Genomic DNA, 22834 nt, shown 5'->3' on the forward strand with positions numbered 1-22834 from the left:
GCAAGCACTCTGATTTGAAAATTTTTTAAAGTGTGAAATTCCTAGGTTCTTAGACTTTTACTTCGATTTTAAGCATATCAGCACTTTCTGTGTGATGGACAGCTTATTTGGGAATTGGTTCATTTCTGAAGGGGTAGATTGCTGCTCTTCACAAGTCGGAAAATAAGATGAAAGGCAGCACAAACTCTTTTTTTCTACCCACAAAGCATTATTTAAAAATGAAGATAGTTGGGTTTTTTTTCACATTATACTTGCCAGTTTCTCTATTGAGTGTGTGTTGCTGGGGAAGGCTAACAAAATTAAAAACTAGCAAACTGAAAATCTCCAGTAATTTAGGTTACACTGTCTTTTCCTGATATTCACGGGAGGTACACTTCAGCTCTGTCTTCAGCTCCCTGGCTGAGCTCCGCCTATATGACTAAATGTCAGACATTGTTCCTTGAAAGCAGGAGCTGTTAGTCAGTTCACCTTTCCCGGGATCCCACACAGACATGATGTGTTGCACTCTGTCCTGAGATGCTCCATTCACTGGTGGCAGCTAAGTACCCATTGTAAACCATGGGATGTCTGGGAAGTGCCACCAATCCCAGTACTGAAGGAGGTCAATCAGGATACAGGATTTATTTAGATGAGTCCACATTCCTTCTGACTCTCCCCAGACCTGCCCAGGCCACCAGTCCATCTTTTGCTTTTTCTATTTCCTGAGTCAGCAAGCATTTGGCAGCAAAGGCAAGCCTGCTTTCCCTGGCTGTAGTTCACATCTTACCTCTGTGATTTTGGATGTCACAATAAGCAGTCTTTTCTAAGTTTCACACATGAGCAGAGTCCTAGAACAAGTGAAGTTGTCCCTCCCTTATCTCCTGGAACTGCCAGAAAAGTGTACTTTTTTTTTTATTAAAACATAGTTACATCATTGTCTCCCTTCTCTTTTTGCCTCTAACTCTTCCATATGCATCACCTTGCTCACTCTAAAATTCATGGCCACAATTTCATTAATTGTTGTTATAAATACACATATAAATACAGCCTTCACAGTCCATATAATGTTACTTGTATGTGTATGATTTCATGACTGACTACTCATATTGGATAACCATTTGGAGGTTCTCTGGGAAAGACTATTTCTCCCACTATCAGCAATCCTTAGTTGCCTACAGTTCTTAGTACAGAGATCATTACAGAAAAGGACAAATGATCAAATTGCAGAGAACAAGTGACCAATGACCCGGTGGCACCTAGCTCCAACTGATATATCTGCAACACAACTCCTATACCAAAGGCTCAGGGGTCATATCTGATAGGGGTAGGATTGCTAAGAGCCAGAGGAATGGGAAGGTTGCTGTGAGATTTTTTCATAGAAATACCAGAGAAACTACACCATGAAGTATTATCAACATGGCCTTGCTGTGGATATCGCTCTGTATAAATAAAATGCTATTTGGCCAGTGGCCAGGCAGGAAGTATAGGCGGGACAAGAGAGGAGAGAATTCTGGGAGGTGGAAGGCTGGGGCAGGAAGACACTGCCAGCTGCCACCATGACAAGAAAGAGATAAGGTACTGGTAAGCCACGAGCCACGTGGCAAAGTATAGATTAATAAAAATGGGCTAAATATAAGAGTAAGAGTTAGACAATGGTAGGCCTGAGCTAATGGCCAACCAGTTTAAATAGTATAAATGTCTGTGTGTTTATTTTACAAGTGGGTTGTTGGACTAACAGGGCTTGGTGGCACCTGGAGAGAAGCTTTCCAACTACATGGCCTAAACAAGACCTAAACAGGAAGGACAGCAACAGACATGCTCACAGGGGACTCAGAAAGCTCACAGACCTCATGTGCTTCTTTACTGTAGTCAGCCTGCTAGGCAAGACTGCCAATCATGACAGAGGGAGAATGTTATCTGGGGCCAACTGGAACTAGGTGCAGAGAGCAGAAACTTTTTTGTTCTTTGAGGCCTTTAGATTTTACCTTTTATCAAAGCTTTTTCCCATCTAACATTGATAATTTAAATATAATTTTATTATAAGACATACTATTTAATCCAGTTCCCTGGGCAAAGAATGAAAATATCCCTGGCCACAGCCAATCAAATACATATTGACTGTTATTCATATATCTCCTCATAAATCTTACACAGACTCTGCCTGGAAGGGAAGAAACATTCACAAAGTACCTAACACATCTGGCTCTTATTGATTTGATTCCTTAAATGTTTTGTGAGAGGTAATTACTGTTATGTCTAAGGAGACTACCCTGTCCTTTAGGAGCAAAGCTGTAGCATTCTGTACGTGCCAGCCCATTAAAGAGCAGGGTTCAGTGTGGTTCAGACAAAAAGCAATTTGCTGTGGCGGTCCACAGAGGCTCCCTTGTAAGGCCTTCCTCAAGGTCAGAAAGTCTGAGCTTGCTTTGCCCAGCAAGGCTACATAATAGAATGATTTGGCCAAAGGCATGGGTACCAGGTGTTCTGAAGGGTCTACACTTGTTGGTACTTTATACCTTGACCTTGAATGGGGGAGGTCTTTTGTCCCTCCTCTTGCTGATGTATAAAAAGCCCATCATGAATAAACTCAGGGCAACTGGGTATTGACCCAGGGTCCTCCCAAAGCTACCCTGTGTCTCTGTCTTTTTCTTCATCTACATCTATATTTCTTCCTATTATTTCTCAGTACCTCACTCCCCCATTCAAGAACCCTTTGACAGGTTGGGGCTGGTCCCCAACAATTTGTCTCCTCCTACCTCTGACAAGTTCAATCTGCTATCTTCCTGTGTAGCCCCTATCACTGGATAAGTCCATCATCAGCCATTTCCACAGCTGATCCAGGTATATCCAAGTCATAGAGTTAGTATCCTTGTTCAGATGATTTTAGTATTTACACTCCAAATCTAAACTAACCTACAATTTTCTCTCTCTCTCCACACTTAGGTCCTCTTCATGCCTAGGAGCTTGTTGGGAAGGCAGCCTCATCAGCTCTCTCATTCTACTGTGGGTTACAGAGGTAGGGATGTGTTGAGAGGCAAAGGAGGAAGATGGGTCTCACTTGTGCCTCTGCACTTGGCTGGCAGCCAAGCCTCCTTGGCCTGCTCTTCCTGAGGTTTTGGAAACACCATTCCCATTATAGCAAATACCTTACCCACGGCTACTTTACTGAGCCATGATCTTCTTGGCCCAGGAAATTCTCTGCTATTCTGAGGGGACTCTACTTCATCAGAATCATCTCACTCTCCTACACATTTCTCTGTGGGGAACTGTTTCAAGCTGACCCAGTCTGTTCTTCCATCAAAGTCAGATCTCACCAAGTCCAATCAGAAAGCACCTGTGTTCTCAGTGCAGCACCTCTTCCCTCTCCTGCCCTGAGCTCTACCCAGGATGCCTTAGGGACTTACTCCCCTCCCACCCTGGGCCTCCATAAAACAGAGCAATGTATTCCCACAATGGATGCAAAATCCTCTATTAAATGAGGAGGACATAGAGCCCTTCTCTGCAGCAATGGGAACCACAACTCTCCTCAAGCAAGCCCTTCCTACCTACACTTAGAACTCCAAAACACTGGGCCTTCTCTTCAGTGCCCCGGGGTGAGATGCCTGGTTAAGACTGGCAGAACAAGTTCTGAGGTATCCTTTCTGCAAGGTCTGCAGAGGTAATCAGTAGGCACCTCAAGTTTAAAGCCAAGGAACTTGACACCTACTCTTTGTTCTTTGGTGCTTCAGCCAAAACTGAGAAAGAGATCCTGTTACTCTTGTTTGTGGTCAGTCACTCCTATTAAGGTATAAATCCCTAGAGGCAGGGACCATAGCTATTTGATTCACAGATGTATCAGCAGAGCCCAGCAGAAAGCTCTCATTGGCTTCTAATAGGTACTTTACAAAAAGTTCTTGAATATATAATAAAATACATATATATATATATATATATATATATATATATATATATATATAATTTTATTGAAGTTTTTAAATGACATGAGACTTTTATATCTCTTAATGCAATTTCTAATCTTGCAATAAGGTAACATCTCTTCAAAGAAGCTTGTGGAGGACCTTGGTCTAAATCTTAAGGGCTAAAGTTTTATTTAAAGACCCCCAGTTGCAGAGCCATGACAGCAAATGCTTACACAAGAGTTAAAAGATTGGCTGCTGGCTGATGATGCTAAGAGCAATTCTTTGTCTAGACATGCAGTACCCATTCTGCTGACACACTCTTTTAGAGAGCTTTTGCAGAATGTGAAACTGGCATCCAGATCCCTGACATTTAGCAATAAATCTGGACCTCTGCAAAGAAAATGCTCCCAATGAACTTTGACCCCAGGCTTTACCCTTGGGGCTTGAGATCAAGCCCGCTCCACCGGGAAACACATGAAAAAGAGGGGAGGCTTCACAGCACTTCAGTGAGGTTGACACCACTTTCTTCATATTTGGCACAAAAGTGGGAAGAGAAAAGGGAGTTTAAAAAGCAAATTCCCCAGATTCATTCAATGACAAACTGACCAAATGCTTTAGGGTGAGGGTGGAGACAAGAGCTTACCTAGCAACGTGCACTAGAAAACACTCCCATGCCAAAATTCTGTCTATAAACAAAGCACTGTGAGATAGGAAGAAGTAGTTTAGAGTTCAGCCTCCAGCCCTGGGAAGAGTAGAAAGCAGGGTTAGAGAGCCTCGCCTTGCATGTTTGTGCCTGTCCTCTGCAGTCAGCCTCATATACTTCATTCCCCAGTTCTGTTCTGCACTAGTCAGTTGAGCCAATGGCAGAGAAAAGACTCCAGAGCCACAGAAAAACCACCTCCTGTAACAATTGCCAATTAAACATAAGCCTTTAAAAATTAATTTAAAGAGAAGCCATGAATTCAAAAGAGCAAGAAGAAGTACATGGAGGGGTTTAGAGGAAGGAAAGTAACAGGGGAAATGAAGTAATTACATTATAATATAAAAAATAAATAATTTTTAAAGTAGTAAAAGTTTTAGTTGGATAATAAGGGAGGCCTTCTAGACCCAAATATATGAGTTTGGATATTTTTCAACAGAAATCTGAACCTTAAAGAACATCCACGCTGGTGCCTCACACTTTACCAGGACACAGTAAGGTTCTTAAGAGTGACGTGTTCAGAACCAGACTGAAGTGCGGGCTGTAGCACTAGAGTCTGTTTCTTTGCTCTCTATGTTTTGTCATGCAGTCTTGGGTGTACACTTGTTTCCTTCCCAGTCAGGAAAGGAACAATTTCTTCCCATAAGAAAGGCTATGGACACAGTCTGTTTTTATAGTTGTACGCACATCTGTTGTTGTGACAAATACTAAACTAAGAGAATACCCCTCTCCCAGAAAGCCAACTTTTGAGAGACCTGGGGGCTCTAGCCTGGGTATCCACACTGAAGTTTGATTCTAACTCTCTCTGACTTACCAGGATGTGTTGTGCTTGTCAAGATGAAATTGTCTCAGCTTCATCTGTTTGATAGAAGAATAATAGTGCTCTGTGGTTTATTCAATTAAGAAGTGCCCTGTCTGGTAATGACTAAGTAATCCTGAAGGGAAATCCCATGAATATTCTCAGTATAAACTGGGGCAACATTAGACATAAAGGAATATATAGCTATCCTGGCTAGTTTTTTGTCCGCTTGACACAAGCTAGAATTATCTGGGAAGAGAAATTTTAATTAAGAAAATATATCCATCAGATTGCCTGTAAGCAAGTCTGTAGGGCATCTTCTTGATTAATGACTTTTATGGGTGGGTGCCTGCATGGGTGTTATTGGTTTTATAAGAAAGCAGGCCAAGCAAGCCCTGTGAAGCAAGTAGGTAATCAGCATTCCTTCATGGCCACTACCTCGGTTTCTCTTCCAGATTCCTGACTTGACTTCCTGCCCTGAACTCCCTTCAAGAAGGCCCCCAGCTAGATCAGGCCCTCTGGACAAGTGAGACAATTGAATAGCTTGATCTGTTTGGGAGGCACCCAGGCTGTGGGACCAGGACCTGTCCTTAGTGCATGAGCTGGCTGTTTGGAACCTTGGGCTTACACAGGGACACATGCTCAGCCTGGAAGGAGGGGACAGGACCTGCCTTTACTGAATCCACCAGGTTTAAATGAATCTCCAGGGGTGTCTTGGTCCTGGAGGACATAGGAATAGAGGGGAGGGGTTGGGAGGAAGGTGGGGATGTGGGCGGGAGGGGGGAGGGCAGGGGAACCCATGGCTGATGTATAAAATTAAAACACATAATAATAATAATAATAATAATAATAATAATAATAATAAGAAGAAGAAGAAGAAGAAGAAGAAGGACTATAAGTTGTTAGTAGAAGTAAACTCTTTCCTCCCTAAATTGTTTTTGGTCACCATGTTTATCACAGATATAGAAAGCATATGGTACATGGAGAAACCTCCTGATATCATGACATACAGTATTTCATATCACTAAAGTCAGATAGCTGCTACTAGTCAGTTATGTTTCTACAAAAAGCATCTCACCATCACCTTTTTTCAAAATGTCAAAGCAATATACCCTCCTAATTTAAGAAATGGAAATTTGATTCAAAGCAGATGCAACTGAATATACATGTTTGGTTTTATCTCCTCATAGTATCTTCTCATGGGCAAAGCAAAAAGACCTGATCTCTTATAATAAAAGGATCTCCCTTGGTCACTAGTCCTGACTGCCACTGTAAGTTTTTATGAAGTCACTATTTAAAACAACAAAATTCCAATGCAGCTAGGCATAGTAATGCATGCTTGTAATCACAGCACTGGGAAACTGAAACACAAAGCTCACGAACTCAAAGCCTAATTGGACTACACAGTAGACTCTGTCTAAAAACAAAACATGACCAGTGTGAAGCTTAGAGGGAAAGAGCCTGCTGCACAAACCTGCTGACCTGAATTTGATCCCTGGAACCCACATTAGCATGGAAAGAAAGAATAAACTTCACACAATTGTCTTCTGACTCCCACACAAGCCATGGCATGCATATGCACACACTCACACATCGAGCAGGTGCAAACATACATGCACATACAATAGTAGCAATAACAACAATAATAGTAATAATAATAAAAAGAAACAGGTAAAGAAGCCCAGAGGTAGGCATCAGCAGAAAGAATGTGTCTAAAGAGGAAACTGAACCCGTGGCATAGTTTCTCACTGGTAATTTTCCTGATCACATTTTCTAAGACTGAGTTAATACTCTAATTTATGCAGATGGGATAAAAATCAGTTTTACTTTTTTGTTTTCAAAAATGCCCACAAGATGGTTTTGAAGTCCTGATAATGCCATGTTGCCAATTGGTACAGGCAGTCTGTTCTCTAGCAGCATAAAGCAATCACTTCAACAATGACCAAAAACGAAAAGTATGTGATTGGCAAAATCAGCAAGAAAAAAAGATGCTGTGTTATTTAATCAGACTTTAACAGAAAAAGTAAAATGATCTAACAGTAAAGGCTGACCAAATTGTTTATAAACACACACACACACACACACACACACACATACACACACTATATATATATATATATTTTTTTTTTTTTCCCTTTGGGGACACTGATATCACTAGATGTTCTGTTTAATGCACACAGAAAATGACAAAATACTCCTAGAAGACAATGCATATTTTAAGTACCTATAACAGTAGAATAATTGTAAGCACAATCGTACATAGTTCTGAGAGCTTATGGAGCATCTTCCACTTGGAGCTGTGCTCTGTCACAGAGTACATGATACTAAGTCATCTTGGATGTTGGGTAGGCATAGATACGCTCACTAACAACCCAAAGACTCCCTAAATCTCCCAGAATCCTTTGTCCTTTGATTAAAACAAGGCAGTCTATGACACCTCCAACTAGCAGTAGTGAGTCATATCTCCTTTCTTCTCCTGCTTCTGCAAATTGAGGCCACATGTTTTAGATGATTGGATGCCATTGAAAAGAAAACTGTTGACTCACATTGGACATAAAGGAAGAAACGTCTTCTCTGTGATGCTATATCACTGGCTGACATTGCAGCAGTAAAATTAACCATCATGGGCCTATGCTAATTCATTTGCTGTGGCATAAAACTTAAGGAACAAATACTAAGCTTTTAAAAATACCACTGGACATGAATAATTTTTCCTTAGTCTGTTTTCTTCTATTTTAATTTTCTTGCTGATTTTAATTCTTCATAGTCTAAAGCTGCATGGTGACTCTCAAAGTATATTTCCCAAGATAAGCATCATTATCATCATCATCACTAAGGCTGAGGCAGGAAGATCATCCACAAATAGGCCATCAACATAGACCAAGAGGAAGAACATATCTTTAAAAAAATGTTAAAAAAGAAAGAAAGGGGGAAGATGGGGAGGAAAAGGTAAATTCCCTTTCTCACCTGAAGCTTGCTAAGCTAGAGATCCTGGCAGCAGATCCTAAAATTCTGTATTTTGAGGACTCACATTTGAGAGCTACTAGGCTATGGTAACTTTCCCATAGTGGGATTACCACACAGCAAATTTACTCCTTTATACTCAAGCAGCAAGCAGAGAATTTGTGCACAAATTCCTAATCTTCATATCTACCTTTCTGTTTTCTTTTTTTATATGCATATCACCTTATTTTACATTGTAATAGACATTTAGTATTCTGAGTATCAACAAAATATTTCCTTTTTTGCAATTACAGGGTAGTATTCAATTAATAAAACAAGTATTTTGTAAGCGTTATATCAGAGACAACAGAAAACAGGAGAAAACAAAACTAGCATCCCATCCATATATGACTAATCTGTAGTGCACCAAGAGCCTGATACAAATATTACTGCTAATTTACACCCATATTATACCAAACAAAGTTAGCAGCTTTTGAAAATGCCACCAGGAAGGGGCTATCTAGACATACTGGGCAGTGTTTAACAGCACATTATACAGTTTAAAAACAAATCTTACACAGCCTAACATCCCCCTCCTTTTTTAAACCCCCTTTAAAAGGAGTGAATTGTATTCATGGGGGATTAAATGATTTATAGAAGGGGGAGCAAACCAAGCAGCATGTCCACCCTCATTCTCCATCTTCCTCTTCTTCATCTTCCTCTTCTCCCTCCTTCTCTTCCTCTCCTTCATCTTCCCCTTCCTTCTTTTCCATGCTCTGCACAGAAAGCTGAAGTCCATAGTCCTCTCCATAGATTTCAATAGACGTTAGTTGAGGAAGGAGTCAGACTTAACTCCCTAAATAAAAATGTTCCTTTCCACATCAAACAAGATTAGAATGCTTATCACTAAGTATATGCTGCAAAGGAATTGTCCTAGTTTCAAATTTTGAAGAGCACACAGTAGCAAAATAAAAGATAAACACATATTTTAACTGGCTATATTTACTAACTAACTTAAACAAACTGACTTTCACAGATCTCTAGCAGAAATGAACAAAAAATTATTTAAAACAAAGACACAAAATCTAAGGATTCAGAATATAAGTACATACCCAGAGGTTACAGCAAGCAAGGGACCAGTCTGTATGGAGGACCCAGGGAACAAGCAATTAGCATTCCGTATCCCAGAAACATGGTTTCAAAGGGTGAGTGACATGGCTTTGTCTCTTCGTCTCCAGAATCTAACTTAGTGCATGGTAAGAAAAAGAGGTTAAAAATGAATGAACCAATGAGTCATGGAGAAGGAAGAAGAGGCCAATGGGAAAATGAAGGAACATATACCTCCAGGAACAGACATTGCCAAACATTCCAAAGGTGCTCTCTTAATGATAGTTCTGATACATAAGCTATTAGGATCCAAACCTCAGTGATCACATGTCAAAAGTAACAGGTAAATAGGCGTATTGCTTTGCACTCCTCAAGGAAAGTCAAGCTTTGAAAGGAGAAAAGCAAAAGCTTCAGCACCTTAACAGACTCCATTTTCTTTCTTTCGCTTTTGTTTGTTTGTTTGTTTTTGAACAGAAAGTCTCTGTGTAGCTTTAGCTGTCCGCCTGCCTCTGCCTCCTGAGCACTGGGATTAAAGGCATGCGCCACCACTGGTGGCCAGACTCCATTTTCTGAAGAGAGAAAAAGGGTATGGAGCCAGGGGATGGGGAGGTGGGAAGAAGTTAGGGGAGGGGAGATTTTGATAAGAATATGTTATATGAAAAAAGTTATTTTCAATTTAAAAAAGTAGATTTTAAAGACGGGCATGGGTTAGGGGGCTCTGAAGAAGGGAAAAGCTGCATTCTCCCCACGTCTCTAGAACGTAGACTCCGTTTAGGGGTCAACCAGTGCTCTCTTACTTCAATGTCTTTTCATCAACCTCACACACGGGCATGAGGTGAGGCGAATTACTTTCCTGCCACATCTTCAGAGGCTACTCTACCAAGTACACATGTCCTAATACATGTTCCTCACTATGCCTGATTACCTAATTGCTTCTCATAATTTACTGTTTTATGAAATACAAACAAGTAGAAGTAGAGCAATAAATGAAAATTAAAAAATAATGCAATAATTTAAAAAAAACCATTTTCCAAGTAAGGGGCTCCTAAACACTTTGAGATATGCATATTTGCTACTTTTTATAATACATAAAATCATAGTCAAAGTTTGTAGATGTAAGGGACTTCTATTACTAGTTAACATAAATCCTCATCTCACAAATCAAAAAATCTATAGTCTATATATAATTTAGCCTCATTAAACTAGATGGTTACCAAAGAACCTTTGTTAATGGAAAAGTCTATCCACTTAATAAGTCAGTTTCAAGCAAACAGATGGGTACCAGCTTCTCTCTTCCCTGAAGTAGAAATTGGTGAAAGGTTTTACCCTGCCATGACAGCATTTGGTGTAGGGACAGGTTCATCCAAAACGAACAATGTAATTCTGAGTCATAGCTTCTCTGAAAATGTTGTATCACTAATAAGAGCAAGCCTACCTGGGTCATAATATTAGATGCTGAAGAAAACTTCACATAGAAGGGTTTTGACCTCATGTTGAACACTATTCCCTTCCTGAATGGAGTTTGAGTTAATCTGGCATGCTCATTTCACAAATAAGTAAAGACTGCATGTGTTGCTGCTTATGTAATAAATATCATGCCTGTGGATGAGTCACATGGAGGTAAAAATTGAGTCACAATTGTCATTACATCTCTTACAAATACTGTTTATATATATATATATATATATATATATATATATATATATCTCATTATTTCAATTCTTACTCATTGAATTATGTTATTTTCACTAGCAGAATTTACTTTTAAGTTGCTCAAATATCATCATTTTGAAGATAAAAGGGAATAAGCCTAGTGGATTCCTTGATGGAGTTCAGATATTGCAGTTTGGACTTACAGTCCCAAAATTTACTTTTAAGTTACTCAAATATCATCATTTTGAAGGTAAAGGGGAATAAGCCTAGTGAATTACTTGATGGAATTCAGATATTGCAGTTTTGACTTACAGTCCCAAGAATCTAGTAGAAGAAGCAAGTAATATCAGAGAGGCAAACTTCAGTGGTCCTTCATTTCCTGAGTCACACTTCTTCTTAGAAAGGAGCTCCTTTTGCATTCTGACTGGGTAAGATTCGGTAATAATGCAATAACCAGCAAAGAGCAAAAGTCCATTTGTACATGATCCATGAAGGTACATCAAATGTACCTTATTATGAAAGGATGTAATATTGCCAAGTCTAACACAGAGCGTGTTTATCCACATACTTGAGCTAAATGATACATTTATTTAAGAAAAATTTTAAGAATATTCCTGATGTACCTCTACTATATTTTTCCCCAAGGAGATAATGTGTGTGGGGGGGGGGGGGGACAACACCCAGAGGAAGAAAATACATTCAATGAGAAGTAATAACAGAAAGTACCAATCTAATATAATCAGCATTTACAGGTTTAGGGGTCTGATAAGAACCACAAATTCCCATTCTCTACTCAGAGAAAATACCATCTCTTTGCTTAATCTGCAATTTATGTTGTATCTAAAAAATATGGAGTAAAGTGATCTGGCAATTTTATGTTCAGTTTAGTTGATGTAAACAATAAAAAAGTACACAATTCAAGTTTAAATTAATATGAGAGAGCCTGTTGAAGTTTACACACTGAAAAAAATAATTAGGTTAAATAACTCAAATTCATCTTTACAAACAACAAGTCTTCTCAGAAGAGCACGGGACAAAGTGAGCAAGAGCAGTATTTCATGGCATGTTCAATAGCCAGTCTACTGAGGAAATAAAGATAGACTTTCTCAACATCAGAAACATTTAAGAACATTTGGTAAGATAAGCTGGGATGTGGTGTGGATAAACCAGTTATACCCCACCTACACAGTCAGTATAGAGCAGTATTCCAACATTCTGCATTTGCCTTTCTTTGGAAAAAAGAAAAGAAAAAGGAAAAAGCAGTGCTGGTGACCACATTAACAACCACACATGGAGAGTGTTTGCTACTGTTTGTCATTTGAGTAGAGAATGGATCTAATTAAAGCATCAGACATGAGGTTTATTGTTGCTAGTCCTCCAAATTTGTCAAGGAATACAGACAATGTTACAAATTCTTCTGACTTACTTCAATATCAACAAACTAGACAAAACAAGTCCATGTGTTTAATTTAGTCTATTGGCCATCAGTGTAATAGTCTTATAACAAATTTTCACTCATCTTTAATAGGCCAAATATACATTCATGTGAAGAATTATTATGTATTTATGATAATCACTACTTTAATTCTTTACAATTTTCTTGACCCAACTAACTAAGGTGCTATTTTGCATTAACTAAAGAGAATCAAGCTAACATTTGTGACATCAAACAGAAATGGTGTAATGATAGTTAAATGTCAAGAGATAAATGAGGAATATTGCAGTAGAAGAATATATTCAAAATAAACAAAGGGAAAATTTATCATGATAATGATGGCAGGTGAGACAGTTAAATCCAGATAGCAAAGGTATTGTATGTCACTGTAATATGGACATCAGCAACCACTGTCTACTGGACACATAAAGTACAAAGAGTATATAAACCTGCATGGACATTGCCCTATTTAACTTTCATGCTAAGTGTTATGAGGAAGAACCTAACATGATGAAGAAACTGAAACTGAAAAGTCAAGTAACCCATCCAAGGCCATGACTATAAATGACAGAGTCAGAATCTGGCCTCTTAACATCTGCATAACTCCAAAGTGTGTTCTTGGAGCCATGTTAGATTGCTAAGACATTTGGATTTCAGCCTACAAATAATGGAAACCAAATGAGGAATCATAGTCACATATTGTTCTTTTCTTACAACATTCTGTGTTGTAATGGAAAGTATGATTGCTGTTTTACGGCTAGAGAAACCAAGAAAGGTTACTTCCTTAAGGCAAAGGGAACAATTGGATGACTAGACCCCAACTTCATACCAAGACTCATACTGGTTTTAGGGGGTTGGCGAAAAGTACTTTCTGAAATTTGGAGTGTTTTCACTGCTTACATAGCTTCAAATTCAGAAATTTCAAGAGCGTAGTCCAGTCAAACACTCTTCCCAGCAGAACTTTGCTATTTCTATCGATTGGTTCCTCCCTTGTGATGTCAGTCTGAGAAATGCAAACTATCGAGTATGAGCAAGAAAGACAGCAGCCATCAGTTTCTGTGTAGGAACCACTGCCGTGCTGAACCACAAACCCAATGTAATGTCAAGAATTGAAAAATGGTACTCTTTAGAATTAAGAATTTAAACAACGTTCAAATTTATACACATATGTTATTGATGTCTAATGGAGTATACATACCTTGTTTCAAATATTTTTGTAACTAAAATGTAATAATAATTATATTGTTCAGGCCAAAACTAATAACTAGAAGAGGACTGCTTATTTATAACAGTAATTTAACATTACTCACCCTAGAACACAAAAAATAATATTTCTTTGCTACAAAGCAAAGCAGGTGGTCAGAGTCATATTTATTCCTTATTATCTGGTCACATTTATTCCTCAGATATGTCACAAAACATTCCTTATCCTTTACAAAATTAAAAAACAACAACAACAGTAGTTTCCTCTGAAAAAGATCGAACACACACGTGCATATCCACACCCTGCTCCCTCACACACATGTGTGTTTTAGGAGGAACCTAAGACTTAGAGGTGTTAAAATGTTTTGATCTGTCACTAAGGTCTAAGACAATAAAGACTCTCAGATTGGAAAAAGAAATAAATAAAGGAAAATAGAAGTGATACAAAGAATCTTAATATGTATCTAGAGGAATGGAGTTTATTTTAAAAACAATTATAAAATGTATATATAGCAAGAAATAGATTAATATATTAAAAATAGATAATGGGGATAATATATGCAAAATATGACAAACAAATGTAAGAACAGAAGATGTGCTGGCTGGTCTTGTGTCAACTTGACACACAATCTAGAGTTATCTGAAAGGAGGAAACTTTGAGAAAATGCCTCCATAAGGTCTGGCTGTAGGGCATTTTCTTAATTAGTGATTGATGGGGGAGGGCTCAGCCCATGGTGGGCAGTCCCATCCCCAGGCAGCACCTTCCATGGCCTCTGCATCAGATCCTGCATCCAAGATCCTTCCATTTGAGTTCCTGTCCTGACTTCCTTCAGTGATAAACAGTGTTGTGGAAGTGTAAACTGAATAAAACCTTTCATTTCCAAGTTGCTCTTTGGCCATGGTGTTTTATCACAGCAATAGAAACCCAAGTAAGACAGAAGATAACCTCAAATGGCAAAGCTCATCAAATGAACCATAGCTTTTGCACACAGGTATGAAGCAAAGATGCTTTCTTACAGCAGGAACAAAGGAAGGATGTCCTCACTACTACTATTCATCCTTGTACTTGAAGTTCTAGTTAAGGCAGTAAGACAAGAAAAGAAAATGAAAATAGGAATTGGAGATAATAAAACTGTCATTATTCTGTGTGGAAATATCTCAGAAACAAAAAAAAAAAACAAAACTTGCAATTAAAAAGCAAGGAGAGGCAATCACAAAAGTGGGAGTGAAAGGTTAGAGTAAAGAGGAGCCATTCTTAGTCAAAGTATCCTACGGCCAATACTGCCCAATTTGGGGTCAGGCAATAGTCATGGTGATATTTTGTTTGTGATCTAACAAATAAAGCTTGCCTGAATATCAGAGTGCAGAGCTAAGCCACCAGTTAGTCATCAAGGCCAGACAGTGGTGGCACACAAAATCCTAGCATTAGGGAGGCAGAGGCAGATGGATCTCTGTGAGCTCAAGGCCACCCAGTGCTACACAAGATTGATCCAGTCTAAATAAAAGAGAAACAGACTAGGCAGTGGTGGCACATGCCTTTAATCCTAGCACTAGGAGGTTGAGACAGGAAGTGACATGGCTGGGCTAAGGAAGGAATATAAGGAGGGAGGAGACAGGAACTCATGTTCTTTCAGTCTGAGGATTCAGTAGAGGTAAGAACTCCAGTGGCTGGCTACTCTACTTCTCTGATCTTTCAGTTTTCACCCTGATATCTAACTCTGGGCTTTTATTATAAGACCAATTAGGATTTGTGCTACAGACAGTGACTGTGATAATGTAGAATTGTTGACATAATATAGTAAAACAGAAAAGACAACAGAAGCCAACCTACAAATATAATCATCTGATTTTGGCTAAATGAGGACAATTAAATCCAAAAGGGTAGTTTTATCAATAAATGCTGCTAAGAAAAGATATGTATTCATATGCAGAAAATACATAGATTCAGAATTTACACTTGCCACAAAAAACTTACTCAAAATGTATCACAGATTTAAATGTAGAATGAAAACTAAAAATTTCAGAAGAAAACATAGGAAAATAGATATCTGTGTATTATATAGTTTAATGATGAATTTTGTACAACATCAAAAGTGCAACTCATGAGAAGAGAAAATCATAATTCAGAATTAAGATTTAAAATTTCTTCTATATGAAAGATAATGTTAAAAAAACAACAAACCACATACTAGAATTTAAAACTGCAAAACACATAACCAGTAAAAGACTCATCCAAAATGTATTCAATACTCTTAAAAATAACCAATGAAAGAATAGCTCAACTTTAAAAATTGACAAAAATTGAAACATATAACTCACCAAAAGTTAAAATCATATGGAAAATAAATCTATGGCTCAACATAATTCATCTCTGGAAAGTTGCAAATTAAAACAAAGTATAGATATCTCATAATAGTTAAAATCTAAAAATAGAAAAAAACAATTTTGTTGGCAAGGGTGCAAAGCATGGCAACTCTCATTCATGGATGAGTTCAAGTGCTTTGGAAGACACACTCTCTGCAAAAGTAAATACTTTTTGAATCTGATCTAATAATTGCACTCCTATGTATTTATTTAACTGAATTCTTTATGACCACACAAAATACAAACATATGAATTTTTACAGAAGCTTTAAACAGCCATGTAGAATATAGCAGTATGATCACTGGAAACTGTAAGCAGCTAAGAAATTTTTCAATGAGTGAATAGACAGACAAACTGTGATCTTCAGCAATAGGGTCTTAGAATCAAGTTCTGGTGGGCAACCAAGAGAATAAGTTTTTATAAAGTGCTCAGCCACAATGATACATCTATACCATACCCTTCCCAAGGGCCAGGCACTATAGCAAAAGAGGAGTTGGAAAGACTAAGAGCAAGAGGTCAGAAAAGACTGAAGCAAAACAGTGTCTTCTGGACATGACAAGACTCATGGACTGTGGTTGCCTACACAGATCTGAACAAGACCAGCCCAGTCAACACTCTAGCATGGAGGAGGAAGGGGATTATGAGCCCTCACTTTTAATTGTATAGCTATAAACAACTGATGGCTTCTGCTAGAGGGCGAGCTATCTTCCTTTGGGGGGGGGTGCACAGAGACTCCCCAATGTGGCCTTATTCCATCTTTTGACTCAAGGTCAGAGAGTCCAAGCCTGTTTTGCTCTGGAAGGCAAATAATAGGATATTTTGGCCAAGGACATGGTTACCAGGTGTCTTATACTTCAAAGCCTAATTACAGGATGCTTTGCTGTAGAGCAAGGCTATTAGATGTTTTGAGAATTAAAGAAGTCTTTACACTAGTCTGTACTTTGTACCTTGAGAAGGGGAGGTCTTTTGCCTCTTCTTGCTGGTATATAAAAAACCCATGAGGAATAAACTCAGAGCAACTGTGGTATTGACTCAGTACCCTCCCAATGCTATTCTGTGTCTCTGTCTTTTCCTTGTATGTCTACATTTCTATTTTTCATATCTATTATTTCTCAATCCACACTCCCCTATACCAAAGACTGTCCGAAGTTTGGGGAGGCTCTGCAAATGTGGCCCTTGGTAGTCAATCACTCTCCAGTGGATGGCCCTATGTGTATTAGTTTGTGGGTAGTACAAATTGGAGTTATTGAATTATTAAATTAAAAAGGTAAAATAAAAATATCTCAAAAGAGGCCACAAAGTTTGGGTTAGAGTGTTAAGCATGGATATTGGAGGAGAAAGAGAAGGAATTGGGGTGAGTATGATCAAAACACATTGTATGAAATTCTCAGAGAATTAAAAAATAAAATTTTTAAATAACCTATTGGTTATGGGGAAAAGAGTCAGGAAGGTTGAAAACATACAGCAGCAGAAATAATTTGGGCCAGTAAAATTATTCTAAATGTTACTAACGTGGTAGCTGCAAGGCATTATACACATTTTAAACACATTAAGATTCTAAGTTAGAATGAGAAAAAGCAATGATGAATGAGAATAAACAATCTAATTGGATTGAACATATATCCAACAGCTTTACAGAAGGGAGCAGGGGAAAGGTATCAATGTAAATCAATTTAGTAAGTTGGACATGTAGTAATGGAAGTAAAAACTGTTATAATTACTAGACACATGTTAATAACACTACCTCTCCTAGGAGAACATTCAGTTATCATTACAAATAATAAAACAGTTTTAAAAATGAATGACAGTTGTGGGAGCTAGGATCCTCATTATTAAAGTAGGAGGTAATGACCAGAGGAGACTGTACAATCTATATGCTGACAGATTAAAGCTGGAAAATATGAGCTTACATTCAGTATGCTGTAGGCACATGATACATAAATAAAATGTATTCACACACACACACACACACACACACACACACACACACACACACATATGTATGTGTGTATGTATTTTCTTCTAACAGCTGAAAGGGCTTTGAAACAATGATATTACCATATCAAAAGCATTTGTATAGTATCTAGAGGGTTTTTTGTTTGTTTATCCTATGTCAAATAAAAAGAGCCAGGACTCCTTAGAGATATGGCTGATTTTAGAACTGAGGTGGGAAACATGGAGATGAGCCTGTGGTCCCTTGCATCAGAATGCAAAAGAGGAAGAAGACAAGAAGGAGAAGCATGAGGCAGAAGCAGCCATCAAGATGTCTGCAATTGCCTGATGATAGAGAGTATACTAAAGGAATAAAAATGTCAACTGAAAATACTAATGGATAAATGGAAACATTTGGACAACAAAATAAATGAGACAATTTTATGTTATAAGCAAATTGTAAAAGCAACATTCCACAAGTAACTGACTAAATAAATACCTAAGACTGTAAGGAGTAAGAGAGACACACACCCAGCACCCCCTTCCAGACAGTGACAGACGGTAAGGAGTAGGGGTAAACACAACCAACATGACCTTACATAAGTGACTCAGCTCATCAACAAATTACGTTGACAATCCTGTTGATAGAACATAGCTTTGACATGATGCCATTACAGTGGCACATACCACATGGTTTTCCTTGCAGATACCCATAACTCTATGCTAATCGTGATTCTTATTTGATTTTTGGGTTTTGGTTTTCCTTTTTCCCCCTTTTACTGAAAGTAGTTTTGTTTGTTTTACCTCACATAATATATCCTAATTATAGCCCTCCATTCCTCTCAGCTCCTTTCCCTCCCCTCCCCTATCCCATCTGGCTCCACCTCCATTCTGTCTCTCATTAGAAAATAAACAGGCATCTAAGGTATAGTAATAAAATAAATATAAAAAGCTAAAACAAAAACTAACACATCAGAATAGGAAAAAAACAAAGAAAAGAGCCCAAGAAAAAGCACAAGAAACAGATACAAATGCAGAGACCCACTCATTCAGACACTCAGGAATTGCCTAAAAACACTATACTGGAAGTCATAATATATATGCAAAGGACTTGTGTGGTAAAAAGAGAGGAAAAAATGAACACATATAAATAAAATAAAAATAACAAATAAGATAAAATAAAATAAAAAGTAAAAGCTCTGATTTAACATTTTGAGACAACAAACCTCCCCCAAGATGCCATGCTCCTTTTCTGTTGGATGTCTACCGCTGGGCACATAGTCTTCCCTTAAGTGTGGTTTGCTTCCTCTGTGAGACTCACCTGGAGAAAACTAAATTTTCATTTGCAAGTGGTTATCAGCTGGGGATTGCTTCTGCATTAAGGATGAGGACAGACTTCTACTTCTCCTTTTAGTTTTAGGATCCTGTCTGGTGCAGACCCATGCAGGCAATGTGCACACTGCCTCAGGCTCTGTGAGTTCCTGTGTGTCCATCCTGATAACGTAAGGGCCTTATTTTCTAGGTGTCCTCCACCCCCTGGAGCTCTTACACTCCTTCTGCTTCTGGGTGCACAGGGAATGCCTGCTGGAGTTTGAGGCTAGGATAAAGCAATAAGTATAATGATCTTCCTTTTTAATCAAGCAAATTCCAATTGAGGGACAATCTGTGAAATATTTAGGAATGCTCTTTAAGTCTATTAAGATTGTCCAAAACAAGGAAGGTCTGAGAAAGTGTCAGCAGCACAGAGAAGACAAATGATAGTGAACTGTAATGTGGTCTTTTGGATGGTGTACAGCACAGAAAAGATATTAAGTGGCACTGTATCAGTCACATACAGGTTATAGCTGACAATGTACTGCATTGGCTCACTACATCTAACAAATGTACTACACAAATATAAAGTGTCAATATAGAATCAACATGGGATAGGGACGTGAGGAAAAAATATTAAAAGACCTTTCTATGCGACCTTTGTAATTGTTCTCGAAATCTGAAATTTAAAAAAGACAATAGCAAAATAAAAATAAAATTTTAAAGCTTATATTTTATTATACATGTAACATTGCTAGTTCTAAAATATAAAGTCTAACAAGCTGAAAAATGAAAACTCACAACTCAAACTAGGAAAAGGCAAAGACTATGTAAACAGGATATTCACAAGAAATAAAATCCAAGTGACCCATAAAATTAACAAGTCAACAAACCAAAAGAAAGCATTGGCCTTATCTGATATCAAAGGGAAAGAAAAATTAAAATATGGTACTGTTTTTTAAATATCAGTTTGTCCTATAATTAAAAGAATAAAAAAAAAATCCAGTGTTTATAAGGATGAAGAATTGCTGGAAGACACATTAAGTTTGACATTTTGCAATGGATGGGGCAACATCTATCACAATAAAAAGTATGTACATTTTGGCCTAGCATTTGTACTTTAGTACTATTCTACCACAATAAATCACCACAATGAGAAGTTACATGCATTATGCAACATCATAATGTTGCAGAACAATAGCTTTAATGTTGAAAAATTAGAAATCCATCAGTAGGACAATGCTTAAATAAATCTACATACTATAAATTATAGGCTATCATACAGCTGTTGGAGTGTGAGATTTGTTTGTTAACCTGGAGAGAGGATATGAGGCTACTCTAAAAGGAAAAAGAAAATCAGAGAGTAATATATAACCTGTGACAATATCTTTTAAATTTCCTGTATATGCCTCTATGCTTGAATATTTTTAGAATCTTATGCTATTAAGATCTATTAACTTCAGTTGCCATACAGTAGGATGCAGTCTTACATATGACCTCTTCATAATCCTTACATATGTATATACTAAAATAAAAAAACCCTCAAGAACAATTTTCATGATTTTGCAGGGGTGGGTGCTCAGAAATAATGAAGTCTGGAGCTTCAACAACTGACCTGCAATGACTCTCATCTAGCAGAGTTTCTACAACACATCCAAGTCAGAAGGTGCTCTCCCTGGAACCATAGTAACCTATTTCCTATAACAAGAGAAAAAGCAGCAAGTGGCTTATTATCATCTGTGACCTATATGAAAGAAATGACCCCAATAAGGCTGCATGTGCTAACTGTAAGATTGTCAATTTCCTAGAAACTGGGATGAGTGCTCATGGCCTGTAATAATTCAGAGCACTTTAGAAATTAAAATGAGGTTCAAAGAACCAAATCATGGGACTAGAGAAACAGCTTAGTGGTGAGCACTTGCTGCTCCTCCAACAGAGCTTGAGCTCAGTTACCAGCACTCACATCAGGAGGCTCACAACTCTCAATAACTGCAGTGGCCACACCAGGCTGGGATGCAGGTAGGTCCGGTCTCATCTCCAGCCCTGTGAGCACCTTGATCACAGGGGCCTGCCTGTCTCTCAGTCCTACCTCTACACTAGGAGAAATCTGCCAAACCTTGAAATGGACCCAGCTTACCTCCTTCCTGTCAGCCTTCACAGTGGCCCCCTTTAGACCACGCCCCTTCCTTCATATCAGCCCCTGATACCTAGAAACACTTTCTACCTAGAATGCCCAGTGGCCACACCTGGGATAGGTGAATCACACCATCCTTCTTGTGCTCCATTATGATCTATCCATTCTCATCCTCAGCCCAGTAACAGCCTGATTACAGATGCCTCTCTTCCCTCTTTGATTTCATTCATTGGAGACTCCAACTCTTCATTCAGACCCAGGGTCTCCCTAGGTCATTCATTTTTGTCGCTCCAGATAATGCTTTGTCTTACTATAACTTATTTATAGGATCCCTCTTCCCACCACACCTCCAACTCCCTGTAAACCCTACATGTGAACAGGATCCCAGTAGCTCTTCTCTAAAGCCCCTCCTGGCATTCTAGCCCACTCTCTTCCTCTCTGTCACCTACTGACAGTCACTGCCTACCAGGAAACCAGCACATTTTCTCAAGACTCAGAGAAAGCAACCAAATCCAAGAACAGAACACCCACCCAACAAAGACAAGACCAATATCAACACTTCGAATCAGTGCAATCATCACAACCCCAGAACATAAACACCAGTGCAAAAAACAAACATTAACAGACAAGGCAATATGTCTCCACCAGAACTCCACAACCCTACTACAGGAGGCCCAGAGAAATACAATGCAGCTGAAGCACAAGACAAAGATGTCAAAACAGCTATTATGAATATGTTCAAAGACCTTAAAGAAGACATGAATAAATCCTTCAGTGAAGTCTGTGAAACACAAACAGTGGGATGAAGTAATGAAAACAATCTATGATATAAAAGTAGACTTTAACAAAGATACAGGATCACTAAAGAAAACCCAAACTGAGCTAAAGCTGGAAATGAAAAACTTAGGAAGTCAAACAAAAACCCTCATAGGTGAGCCTCACCAACAAAAAAGACATGGGAAAAGAAAATCTCAGGTGTTGAAGATGAGATAGAAGAAATGGATGTCTCAGTCAAGTGTTAAATCTTAAAAAAAAAAAAAAAAAGTCAGATACAAAACATCCAGGAAATCTGGGACACTATGAAAAAAATCAAATCTAAAAATAATAGAAAAAAAAGGATGGAGAAGAAGCCAAAACCAAAGGCACAGAAAATATTGAACAAAATCATAGAAGAAAATTTCCCCACCCTGAAGAAGGAGATGCCTATCAAGGTACAAGAAGCATACAAAAGACCAAATAAAGAAGATCAGAAAATAAATTCCACACAACACATATTAATTAACATTAAAATACAGAACAACAACAACAACAAAAGAATGTTAAAACCTGAAAGGGAAAAAGAACATACAAAAGCAGACCTATTAGAATAACATCTGAC

The sequence above is a fragment of the Onychomys torridus genome, chromosome 15 (genome assembly GCF_903995425.1).
Source record: "Onychomys torridus chromosome 15, mOncTor1.1, whole genome shotgun sequence".
Classification (NCBI taxonomy): domain Eukaryota; kingdom Metazoa; phylum Chordata; class Mammalia; order Rodentia; family Cricetidae; genus Onychomys; species Onychomys torridus.